This window comes from Hyperolius riggenbachi, chromosome 2 (genome assembly GCF_040937935.1).
Source record: "Hyperolius riggenbachi isolate aHypRig1 chromosome 2, aHypRig1.pri, whole genome shotgun sequence".
Classification (NCBI taxonomy): domain Eukaryota; kingdom Metazoa; phylum Chordata; class Amphibia; order Anura; family Hyperoliidae; genus Hyperolius; species Hyperolius riggenbachi.
Window position 1 is genome coordinate 503,025,814 of NC_090647.1, and position 14,062 is coordinate 503,039,875.

A 14,062-nucleotide genomic window follows, 5' to 3' on the forward strand; every position below is an offset into this window, starting at 1 on the left:
ATTACTGTCCCTAGTTAAAAGGTTTGTATTGTTATTCAAGTGGTAAAACTCAAGGGGATAGATGAGGAAGTAAGTGCAGTTGACAACATGATTTTGTTATTAATCTTTAAAGAAAAAAACGCAGCAAAATTATATAATTAGGCCCTTTGCACAGGGGTGCAAAAATGGGAGGCCTGGTAAGTGGCATGCAATAGCACGTGATACTCAGGGCAAAAATGTGTGAAATGAATTACTCCATTCACACATGATCTCCATAAATTGCCGTATCCCATATGCAAAAACAGATCTGGTGTATGTCCACGCATATATTACACACGCATATATTACACCCTCACACATGAATGCCTCTATTTACCGAGCTGAAACTTAAATGTCACTTACAAAGAATTCCAGAAGCATTGCATAAAACTATCCTCCTAGTTACCGGTATATTGGTTACTGCAATTAATCTTTCTCAGCTGCATTTCTGGACTGCTAAATACAGAATGGGCTTGATTCACTTAACCGTGATAACTCAAATATCACACCTTATCAAAGATATCACACCTTATCAAAGTTAACGCGCCTTATCAGAGTAGCATAATGAGCGCTACAAATTTATGCCTGCTAATTGGCAATGGCACTCGTCCTGCCCTGAGCCCCTGCGGGTACTTAGCGCACGCTATGCTACTCTAATAAGGTGTGATAACTTTGATAAGGTGTGATATCTTTGATAAGGTGTGATATTTGAGTTATCACAGTTTAGTGAATGAAGCCCAATGTGTGTTACCGAGACTATTGTGTATCATGCACAAGGCTGGATTTATACTTTTTCTGCCCCTAGGCCAAGTGTATTGAGGCTTCGCTTCCATGTGCAGCAGAGCACCTCCCATTCCATATGCACGGAACAGTAAAAATGGCGCATTGCGCTGACAGTATAAAAATGGCGCTGCATTACCGGTATGTATCATTTTCTAAGGTTAAAAATTTGCGCCACTTTTAACTGTTCTGTAGGCAGCGGGGATCATGGGGAGAGAGAGGCAGCGGGACACTTGGCAGCGAAGGTGGAGGGAGTAGGATTAGGTGGAGGGAGGATGTGTGCAGAGGCATACATTACCTTGTCCCGGCCGGCGATCGCTCCTTCACTTCTTCTGTTAGTTTGCTGTAGTCCTGCATCCAGCCAATCACCATGTGGCTTCAGTCCCTGCATGGTGATTGGACTCCTGAAAACTAACAGAAGAAGTGAAGGAGCGATCGCCGGCGGGGACAAGGTAATGTATGCCTCTGCACACATCCTCCCTCCACCTAATCCTACTCCTTCCACCCCGCTGGCTGTCCCGCTGCCTTTTTCCCCAATCCCCCCCGCATTTTTTAATGACGTACCGTTCTGCCATACATGTATCATAAAACGCTATTTACCGTTTAAATGTATTTACATTAAAACATTAAATAGCATTTTATGATATATTTATCAGTGGAACGGTATACTATTTTTCACTCTGCGCCTTTTTTAACAATACGCAATATGCAGCCCCCTCTTCCATATGTATCATCCATGTACTGCAGCCCTTTTACTTTATGTACAGCTTAAAGGAATCATCAGCGGAAAAAAATGTAAAATCAGCTTTTTCCAGCCCCTTGCAGCCGACTGTCCCACGCTGCACGCTGCCCACTCCGCTCTCCGCCACCGCCCCAGGCTCCCTGCACGGTGCAGAGGCTGACCTCAAGGTCGTCCTTACTGCGCCTGCATGAAGCGCCGCTGTCAATCATGGCCACAGCGGCGCTTCACGCAGGCACAGTAAGGACGACTTCGAGGTTGGCCTTTGCATTATGCGGGGAGCCCGGGACGGCGCCGCAGAGTGGAGCAGGCAGCGTGGGACAGTTAGCTGCAAGGGGAAGGAGAAAGCCCCAGGTGAGTAAAGCTGATTTTAAATTTTATCGCTGATGATTCCTTTAACTACCTAACTACCGCGTCATGCCAATTGGCGTGAACGCGGTGGCAGCCCCAGGACTGCCTAACGCCAAGTGGCGTCAGGTCCTGGGGCCGGCTACTGCAGGAGATTGCGCGCAGGCTGCACGCGCATCTCCTGCTTGGGTGGCGGAGCTGATTTTTTATTTTTTTTCGCTGACGATTCCTTTAATGGAGCTGTACATAAAAAAAAAGGGCTGCAGTGCATGGATGATACATATGGAAGAGGGGGCTGCATATTGCCCTCTGATTGGCTGGCGGGGGGAGGGAGCAGTATAAAAAAAACACACGTTTTTATTACAAACATAAAACAAAAAATATTTGTAAAAAAATAAATAAACACGGGGGGGGGGGGGGGGGGGGAATGTGATGTGCGGCCCTGCAGCTTGGCCTTAAAGCTGCAGTGGCCAATTGAGTAAAATATAGGCTGGTCTTTAGGGGGGCTTAAGACTGCAGTCCTCAAGTGGTTAAGCATCAGCATCAGCTTCCCTTTTTCATGTGTTGCTCCCCATTTGTAGCCTTCTCTTTCATTTGTAGAAAGTCCTATTTCACATCCAGGTGCTCCCTTGGGCTGCAGCCCTCCCCCCCAAGGCCCCGGCCTTTGTGGCCATTCCAGAAATCCAGTCTTGATCATGCACAGGGATGACCTTACATACTCAGGTGCCCTGGTTGTAGCATGGTGCCCCTATGTGGAACATCATGGATTTCTTTTTATAATACCACAATGTTTAAAAAATAGGAAAAAAAATAGAAGTTATAGAGCTGCTTGTATTTGGACATTAAAGTGGTCTGAAAGCCAGCATTTCTACTTTGCTCTAAAAGATTCCTCACAGCTTGAAAGCTACTGTCCCAGAATTTTTTTTTTGCAGAAATGGATAAACAAAGCACTTTGTCCTGCTATTCAGCTACAAATCCACATCCAAACTGGAGATAACAGTTTCTTTGTTTGCATTCCAATGTTGATACATGCATGTAAACACAGTGTAACAAGTGAAAAGGAGCTCTCTGTGAAGCTCTCTGTGCTTCCAGCACACAGACAGCTCAGAACAGCTCATTAGAAGATGTTAATATATAACAAAAAGCAGTTTGAATAAAATGCAATGGCAAGTTTCAGGACAAGATAAACTACACTTTGGAAACGTGTAATTTGACAATATTACTTATGCACAAAAGCAAATATGATAACTGTATGAGTAATAAAAAGTAGGAAAACACATTTTTATTGAATGTTATGTCGGAGTTTCAGACCACTTCAAAGCAAACCTGAAGCCTACAATAAAAAAATGGAAATTCTCACCTCTGCCGGGGGAAGCTTCTAGATGCTCCAAAGGCTTCCCCAATCCTCTGGGACCCCTCCGCTGCTGCTGGAGACCCTCTATATCTTTATGAACGCTCTTCTCTCTGTGGACGAGCGTGGCTGCACTGTGCAGGTGTCAGCAGGGTTTGCACCAGCGCAGTAGCACAGAGCAGCTTGTGAATGCAGAAAGAAGCACCACACGAGTGCTTCCGTACTAACTGCACAAGCATGGGCCGTATTTTGCACCTGTGCGGCCATGTTTATACACAGGCTTCTCCTAGTGCGGTAAGTATATTTTGCATGCGCTTCTATCCAAATTTTGATTAAGATTTTTTTCATGCATTTTGTGGGTAGCAGGAAAAAAGGGCGCCGGCTGAGGGTGTATGAAAAGGGAGTCGCCATGCAATTATCGTTAATACAGCGAAAAAAGCTGCCGCAATAAATATCGTTAACAACATTAGAACATTAAAGTTTTTGAAGTATGTTATAATTTTAGAAGCTTGCAACATTATAGTTGTTATCATATTATTTTGTTTGTATGTACAGATTTTATGTTATTAAAGATATTATCATTTCTTTGTGTAAAGGGATGTTTCTGCAGAGGGAGTGGCTAGGGTTAGGCACCACCAGGGGGAATGGTTTGGGCTAGGCAACACCCGGGTGGTGGTTAGTTTTAGGCACCACCAGGGGGTTGGTTAGGGTTAGGCACCACCGGGGGGGTGGGTAGGGTTAGGCACCACCAGGGGGGTGGTTAGGGTTAGGCACCACCGGGGGGGTTTAGGGTTAGGCATCACCGGGGTGGGGGTTAGTTTTAGGCATCACCTGGGTGGGGGTTAGGGTTAGGCACCACCGGGGGGGGGGGGTTAGGTGCCACCAGGGGAGAGGTTAGTTTTAGGCACCACCAGGGGAGGGTTCTGTGTGAGAGTAGGGTTGGGTTAAGCTGTATTGTTGAATTGCTTAACGATTTTTAACGTTAATATCTTTTCGTTATTATTTCCCGTCTGTTTTTACAATGGTATTTATCATTAACCAAGTTAGACAACAATGTTTATCGTTATCAGATTTCGTTATCCACCGGCGCCATTTCGTTATTCAGCTGGGCCCTTTTTTCACGGCGCCCTTTTTTCATGCACACATTTTGTGTTTGTCATTGTCTGTATTGTTATGTACCCCATGTTTGTTTTTTACTCTGTACAGTGCTACAGAATATGTTGATGCTTTATAAATCAATAATAATAACAACAATAAATGCACAATAAAAAAATCCATGGTGAGTTTAGGCTTCAGTGACTCAGGGCTTTGACTGATGGCTCATGGGTGTGTTTGCAGACCTCTATTATAAAAACCACCTTGTACCACACTCTAGAGCCTCTGCTATGCTCGCGTTTTTAAAAACACAATCCCATTTACTTGCATTAAAATTCCAGTAAAATCGTGGCAAAACCACAGCTTAATGCAAGTCAATGGGAGCATGTTTTTAAAAGCGCAAACACAGCGCGGGCAGATCGCAAGGCGTGTAGCTCAGCTCTTATGCCTGGTACACACCATGCAATTTTTCTGTGAGATTGATGGTCGAACCAGTAATTTCTGATAAGTCCAATCTGATTTCCAAACGTTTTTCTGATCGATTTTGTATAGAAGTGATTGGTAAATCAATCAGAGAGACGAATGCGGAAATCAGATCGGACCAGCTGGAAATTATCGATCTGTGTTTCAGGTTCGTCGTGTATCCTGCAGAAATGAGCGGTAGATCGGCATGGAGAATTCACCATCTCTGCAAATACTGTATGTTTGCCTTGTTTTTTGTTTTTTTTGTTTTTTTCCAACAGTCAGCAACTACAAAAGCATTTTCCTTTTTATTGATGTGAAAAGAGAAAAAATAATAATTGGATAGAGTTTAATTTTCTGTACATTTATCTTGGCACAAAACTATATATTTGCAATTCAAAGTAATAAACTGTACAGTGAAAATAACCAAGTATATCTCTCATGACAATCATAGCAATACGTTTATTTTCCTGCACCTCGCCTTGCTTGTTCTAGACATACAGAGAAAAGATTTAAGATTGGTTTGGATTTTTTTTCTGCATCTGCCATAAATGGACATTAAATGTGCCTCATAAAATTTAGGGAGCCTCTGGGTTAGATATAAACAATAAAGGTTGCATTGTAAAGTGGACCTGAATTCTTGCACAGGACAGAAGGAAAACATAGAGAAATGCACCCTGTGTGTAGTCAGAGAGTTTACTGTCTACAGTATATACTCGACTACAAGTCGAGAAATTTAGGACTGACTCAAAGTATAAAAGTGGGGGGGGGGGTCGCCTTATACTCGGGTCCGTCCTAAATTTCTCAACTTATAGCCGGGATTGGGGGAAGGGGGGCCGCCACTCTCTATCCTTCAAGCAGCAGCAACGTGTTGTGTAATGATCCCCCTCTCCTCCATTGTGGCCAGCGTTGTGTTTACTATTAGGTATCCCCCTCCATTGTGGGCAAAGTGGTAGAGTCACCCGCAGCACCGGCGCACCCTCCCCCTAGCGAGCTTCAGTGGCCAGCGTGAGCGTACCTTCCCTTGTTTATTTATATGCACAGTGAGCTGCTGTAATAAGAGATCCGGAAGCCTCCATTCATGAATTTCGCACCGGGCGCAGTCAGTGTCCTGTCACTCGCGCACTCTCTCTCACGCTGGTCTGCCTGTGTCAGCGTTGCTCCGGCTCCCGAAGTCACGTGAGTCAGAGGTACGCTGACACAGACACAGGCAGACCAGCGTGAGAGAGAGAGCGAGTGACAGGACACTGACTGCGCCCGGTGCGAAATTCATGAATGGAGGCTTCCGGATCTCTTATTACAGCAGCTCACTGTGCATATAAATAAACAAGGGAAGGTACGCTGGCTGCTTTTGCTTGCGGAGGAGGGGGTGGCTCTGCTGCGGGTGATGTGGGTGATGTTTTGCCCTACTGCCCCAAATAAAGGGGAAAAGTTAATTCAACGCTGGCCACAATGGAGGAGGGGGTAATTTAGCAGTACTGGCCACAATGGGGGTGGTGTGAGATATTTACAGAACACTGGCCACAATGCAGGGGGGAGGGGGATGTTTAATTCACAATACTGGCCACAATGAGGGAGGTGTGGGGCAGCGGGATTGGCTGCACTGAAAATGGACCTGAACTCTTTCACAAGACTGAAGGAAAACATAGATAAATGCACCCTGAATGTATTTAGAGAGTTTAGCCTGTTTAATTACCCCTCATTTGTGTCTATTCACAAATTGATCTTTCCCCTGTGCCACCTGACTGCCATGGCAAAGATGGCAGATAAGCACATTTGAAAGCACAGTAGGTTAACACTACGTCTGCTTCCATGAATCAGGAAGTAGAAACACTGCAGAGAGGATGTTCTGAGTTCAGGTCTGCTTGTAAAGGGGAAACAGATATTTGGGGACACGGTAAGCCACAATGATAAGAGGAGCAGGGGGATGCAGGGGCCTGGAGGAGTTTATGGCTGCACTTGGGTGCCAGGAGGGGTTGATGGCTACAATACTGTATGCAGTGCAGCCATTAACCCCTTCTAGTCCCCAAGTGCGGCCATTAACTTTGCTGGATAGACTTATACTTGAGTCTTTAAAAAATTCCAGCTTAAGAGGTTTAAATAATGAGTTCGACTTATACACGAGGTCGACTTATATCCGAGTATACACAGTAATTCCCCCTCATCTGTGGCTGAGCACAAGTTGTAATTTAATCTCTTCAGCTGTGTCAACTCAGGAATCTCCTCTACTGTGGCAGAGCCGCTAACTTGTAAACACAGTATGTTAACCCTATGTCTGCTTCCATGAAAGCAGGAAGTAGACATACTGCAGATTCATTGCAGGACTTATATCAGCTGTAATAAAGAAATGTTTTTCTTTAAAGGTTATTATGCTGCTGTTTATCTTTTAGAGCAGAGAGGAAGTTCTGAGTTCAAGGTGGAAAACCTCTGATTTACCATTGTCAATGGTCACTAATAGGATGAATGCAATTAAACTCTTTGATTGCTTATTGAATGCCTCGTTGGATAACATTGATAGGTTTGATCTCATTTGGGAAGAATGGACCTCATATTGTGATAAGTTGAGTTGAACCGGCCTTATGAACTTGAACTTTATACTTACATGTATATGTATAAAGTGGTGTGAAAAACTATTTGCCCCCTTCCTGATTTCTTATTCATTTGCATGTTTGTCACACTTAAATGTTTCTGCTCATCAAAAACCGTTAACTATTAGTCAAAGATAACATAATTGAACACAAAATGCAGTTTTAAATGATGTTTTTTATTATTTAGTGAGAAAAAAACCTCAAAACCTACATGGCCCTGTGTGAAAAAGAAATTGACCCCTGAACTTAATAACTGGTTGGGCCATCCTTAGCAGCAATAACTGCAATCAAGCATTTGCGATAACTTGCAACGAGTCTTTTACAGTGCTCTGGAGGAATTTTTGCCCTCTCATCTTTGCAGAATTGTTGTAATTCAGCTTTATCTGAGGGTTTTCTAGCATGAACCGCCTTTTTAGGGTCATGCCACAACATCTCAATAGGATTCAGGTCAGGACTTTGACTAGGCCTCTCCAAAGTCTTCATTTTGTTTTTCTTCAGCCATTCAGAGGTGAATTTGCTGGTGTGTTTTGGGTCATTGTCCTGCTGCAGCACCCAAGATCGCTTCAGCTTGAGTTGACAAACAGATGGCCGGACATTCTCCTTCAGGATTTTTTGGCAGACAGTAGAATTCATGGTTCCATCTATCACAGCATGCCTTCCAGGTCCTGAAGCAGCAAAACAACCCCAGACCATCACATTACCACCACCATATTTTACTGTTGGTATGATGTTCTTCTGCTGAAATGCTGTGTTACTTCTATGCCAGATGTAACGGGACACGCACCTTCCAAAAAGTTCAACTTTTGTCTCGTCGGTCCACAAGGTATTTTCCCAAAAGTCTTGGCAATCATTGAGATTTTTTTAGCAAAATTGAGACGAGCCTTAATGTTCTTTTTGCTTAAAAGTGGTTTGCGCCTTGGATATCTTCCATGCAGGCCGTTTTTGCCCAGTCTCTTTCTTATGGTGGAGTCGTGAACACTGACCTTAATTGAGGCAAGTGAGGCCTGCAGTTCTTTAGATGTTGTCCTGGGGTCTTTTGTGGCCTCTCGGATGAGTTTTCTCTGCGCTCTTGGGGTAATTTTGGTCGGCCAGTCACTCCTGGGAAGGTTCATCACTGTTCCATGTGTTTGCCATTTGTGGATAATGGCTCTCGCTGTGGTTTGCTGGAGTCCCAAAGCTTTAGAAATGGCTTTATAACCTTTACCAGACTGATAGATTTCAATTACAGTACTTTTGTTCTCATTTGTCCCTGAATTTCTTTGGATCTTGGCATGATGTCTAGCTTTTGAGGTGCTTTTGGTCTACTTCTCTGTGTCAGATAGCTCCTATTTAAGTGATTTCTTGATTGAAACAGGTGTGGCAGTAATCAGGCCTGGGGGTGACTACAGAAATTGAACTCAGGTGTAATAAACCACCTTTAAGTTATTTTTTAACAAGGGGGGGCAATCACTTTTTCACACAGGGCCATGTAGATTTGGAGTTTTTTTTTCTCACTAAATAATAAAAATCATCATTTAAAACTGCATTTTGTGTTCAATTAGGTTATCTTTGACTAATAGTTAACGGTTTTTGATGAGCAGAAACATTTACCGTATATACTCGCAAGCAAGCCGAATTTTTGACCCCCCAAAAGTGGGCCAAAAGTTGGGGGGTCGGCTTGCTTGCGAGTCATGGGTGGATAGGTGCTGTCCCTCCCCGCTCCCCCCGCGGCCGCCGCCGCCGCTGCTATTACCTTAGGCGGCGCCGCTTCCTCTATCCCCGTCCTCCTCCGGTAAGTAACTCATTCACAGCAGCGCGCCCCCCGCTGCTGTGATGACGCAGGAAACCATAGAGAGCGGTTCCCATAGTAACGGCATCGCCGCTACAGGAAGCCGCTCTCTATGGTTTCCTCGTCATCACAGCAGCGAGAGGCGCGCTGCTGTGAATGAGTTACCGGAGGAGGACGGGGATAGAGGAAGCGGCGCCGCCTAAGGTAATAGCAGCGGCAGCCGCGGGGGAGCGGGGAGGGACAGCACCTACCCACCCACACTGGGGCACTATGCTAGCTATATGGGGCACTATGCTAGCTATATGGGGCACTATGCTAGCTATATGGGGCACTATACAAGCTATAATGGGGCACTATACAAGCTATAATGGGGCACTATACAAGCTATAATGGGGCACTATACTAGCTATAATGGGGCACTATACTAGCTATAATGGGGCACTATACTAGCTAAACTGGGGCACTTCACTAGCTATACTGAGCACTATACTAGCTATACTGAGCACTATACTAGCTATACTGAGCACTATACTGGCTATACTGAGCACTATACTGGCTATACTGAGCACTATACTAGCTATACTGAGCACTATACTGGCTATACTGAGCACTATACTGGCTATACTGAGCACTATACTAGCTATACTGAGCACTATACTAGCTATACTGAGCACTATACTAGCTATACTGAGCACTATACTAGCTATACTGAGCACTATACTAGCTATACTGAGCACTATACTAGCTATACTGAGCACTATACTAGCTATAGTGAGCACTATACTAGCTATACTGAGCACTATACTAGCTATACTGAGCACTATACTAGCTATACTGAGCACTATACTAGCTATACTGGGGCATTTTACTAGCTATACTGAGCACTACCTACCTATACTGGGCACTATACTAGCTATACTGGGACATACTGGGGGGATCACGCGGCCAGCGTTTCCTACCCCCGGCTTACATGAGGGTCAATCATTTTTTCCTGTTTTTTGGGGTAAAAGTGGGGGGGTCGGCTTACATGCGGGTCGGCTTGCTTGCGAGTATATACGGTAAGTGTGACAAACATGCAAAAGAATAAGAAATCAGGAATGGGGCAAATAGTTTTTCACACCACTGTACGCAATATATACTTGAGGCTGCATTCACAGTGGGACGTTGCGTTGTAATGCGACCTTAAAGTCGCAATGCAGCATTACAATGCAACCCAAAAAAAGGTGGTAACGCACATTAATGCAGCATTACCGTCGCATACAGTAGGTACAGGAAAGCATACAGGCAACGAAAAGTATGCTTTACTGTACTTGGTAATGTGTGCGTTTAGAGGTATCGCACTGCAAGCAGTGAGTTACCATAACGCTACACGTAACAATGCGACGCTAACGCAGCACTCTGAACGACGCATAGGATTAGCATTGCAGTGCGGTAACTGCATTATAAGGGTTTATAACGCAGCTCCGCAACGTCCCACTGTGAATATAGCCTGAAAGTTGCTATCCATCTGTATTATTATAATTTTTTCTATGTTGTATGGATCTAGATTAATGTCTTGGTCATACTTGTCCTTCCTTGTCCTGTTTTATTTTGATAACTATGGGAGGGGAGGTAATAGGATAATTAATGGGTATTTAAATATAAGGATGAGTATGTAGGTGTAATTTTACTATTTGGCCACTAGATGTCTCCCCATTTTATTTTAATTGTGTGTTTTTTTTTATTGCATACACGTGCTACCAGGAATAATGCATGCATGCTTTTGTTTTCTGTTTAGTCAATGAAAACTGCTTCTCATTGATGCCGGTTTCATTAATCATCAGATCAGAGAATGGAAAATGCGTTCCCATTCACTGATCTTTGGGCTAACAGGCAGCGACGAACGCATGCGGGAGCGGGAGTGCCGGTCACGGCGAGATACGTATATATCTACTCCCCTGGTGATATGATAAAGTTTCCGGGAGTGTAGATATACTGTACGTTTTACATGAACTGGTTAATGCATGCTTACAGCAATTTGTTACTAAGAGTAGTATGTCACTTTAAATGTAGAGTTTGAATGCTTTACTTGATGTTCATGTTAACTTTTACAGCCTGTCCTATTATTTTGTGTTTGAAGTGCTTTTCTCGTTATACTTTGTATTGAATTCAGTGGATGCAATGAATGGCTATGAAACTATTGAGTTGTAGAAATTAAAGACGATTCATTTACCTCTTGAGCATGAGTGCTACCTCTTAGGAATGTCTGTCTGCTTTTTATATGTTTGAAATGAAATAAAGATGAATAATTATGAAAAATAACTAAAAAAGAAGCCCTAGTTCTCATGCATTCAAACCCTGCTTCTTACTCATCCAAAGATAGCGGTGGAAATGGCCTGCTAACCAACTCTCCCCATTAGGTTCTTACATAAGTCTTCTCCTTCGCCTCTGTCTCCTCCATATTAAAGTATACATGATCTGAAGCAAAGCTACCTAAGGTAAGAACAGCAGCATGTTCCTCTGTGGGTTGTCTGTTCCTCCCCTCATTTCCTTTGGACCCCGTAATCACTCCTTCAAAAAGTTGACTCATGGCTAGTGTCAAATTTTCAGACCGGGAGAGGTGGTCTTACTGTGATGTTCCCTCCCATTTGCTCTCTTTTCCAATCCCCTTAAAGAGGCACTGCAGTGACATATAGTAGAATGTAGCAGATATTCCAGGACACCCACTTTTAGGTTGATCTCTGATTTCAGCACCAGAAACACTTCCTTTCTCTAAATATTGCTGTATATCAGTGATCTGCAAACTTGGCTCTACAAGTCCCACAATGCAGTGCAGGAGTCTGACAGCCACAGTCATGATTCATAAAGGCAAGTGCATAGTGGGACTTGTAGTTCCTTAACAGCTGTAGAGCCAAGTTTGCAGACCACTGGCCTAGGTTGTTTAGTTATGCAGAATTCTTCCCCCTAGAGCAGCGCTGTCCAACTGGCGGCCTGCAGGCCGCATCCAGCCCGCCAGGCCTCCTGCTGCGGCCCGCTCTTCTCTCTGAGGTGCAGGCATGGCTTGCGCTATGGGCGCCATGCCTGCTCCCTCCTATAGTTGCCTTGTCCCCGCTGCCTGTGTCCCCGCTGCCTGTGTACAGCTCAGACCTCACAGATCGCGGCGACTGAAGCAAGGAGAGTATGCATGGTACTCGCTTACACACGGAGTACGTCACATGCGGAAGTGACATCATTAGTCACTTCCGCATGTGAAGTTCAGCCGCGCGGGTGCCATGCGCACTTTCCTTGCTTCAGTCGCCGCGATCTGTGAGGTCTGAGCTGTGAGGCGGCGGGGACACAGGAGAAGGCATTGGCTGGCAGCACACGGCAGAGGTAACGGCAGGGTAGGAGGCGCTGGACACCTCTCGCTATCTAACTGGGGGGGGGGGGGGCACCTGTCACTATCTAACTAGGGGGGGCACCTGTCACTAACTAGGGGGGCCCTGTCACTATCTAACTAGGGGGGCACCTGTCACTATCCTAGGAGGGCACCTGTCATTATCTAACTAGGGGGGCACCTGTCACTATCTAACTGGGGGGGGGCACCTGTCACTATCTAACTAGGGGGGCACCTGTCACTATCTAACTAGGGGGAACCTGTCACTATCTAACTAGGGGGAACCTGTCACTATCTAACTAGGGGGGCACCTGTCACTATGCAACTAGGGGGGCACCTGTCACTATCTAACTGGGGGGCACCTGTCTCTATCCTAGGGGGGAACCTGTCACTATCTAACTAGGGGGGCACCTGTCACTATCTAACTAGGGGGGCACCTGTCTCTATCCTAGGGGGGGACCTGTCACTATCTAACTAGGGGGGCGCCTGTCACTATCTAACTGTAGGGGGCACCTGTCACTATCTAACTGGGGGGGCACCTGTCACTATCTAACTAGGGGGGCACCTGTCACTATCCTAGGGGGGCACCTGTCACTATCTAACTAGGGGTGCACCTGTCACTATCTAACGGGGGGCACCTGTCACTATCTAACTGGGGGGGCACCTGTCACTACCTCAACTGGGGGGGGCACCTGTCACTACCTCATCTGGCCACACCACAGCATCACCGCCAGCGCGGTCACAGCATCACCGCCAGCCCGGCCACAGCATCACCGCAAGGCCTTTCAGCTCACACATCATCCCCAATCCAGCCAAAAGCAGTATTGCCAGGCGCAGCAGCCCATAGAGGAGAATTTAGAAGCCAGGTGAGAGGTGTCTACCATATTAAAGGGGCATTCTGCCTATTTATGGGAAATGCTGTCTATTTATGTGCCTCATGATTGCTGAATTTGTCTTGTTGGGGGGCCTCATGATTTGTTGGGGGCATCATGATTGCTGAATTTGTCTTGTTGGGGGCCTCAAGATTGCTGAATATGTCTTGTTGGGAGCCTCATGATTTGTTGGGGGCCTCATGATTGCTGAATTTTTCTTTTTGGGGGCATCATGATTGCTGAATGTGTCTTGTTGGGGGCCTCATGATTGCTGAATTTGTCTTGTTGGAGGTCACATGATTGCTAACTGCGAGACTATGGGAAAAGCTGAATCATCATATGAGACAATAGCATTAAACCTACTTTTTTAGCTTTTTAAAACAGAAAATAAAACTGGGAGGTTCTAAAAAAAATACATTTTTCAGGAATAGGATGGATGAAATTGTTTACCTTCACAGTTTATTTTCAACTTGGATTTTCCATAATGTTCATGTATGAGTTAAAACGTTTGTATGTAGTTTAAATTGCTGTTGCCACTTTGCGATAGAATAGATAAAGTGACTTTTGGGTTGCAGTTTGGGCACTCGGCCCCCAAAAGGTTCGCCACCACTGTCCTAATCTAATGACCCACATTGCTAAGTTCATTTGTCTCCACCTGTGGCCACACCCACATTTTGGTCCATGGC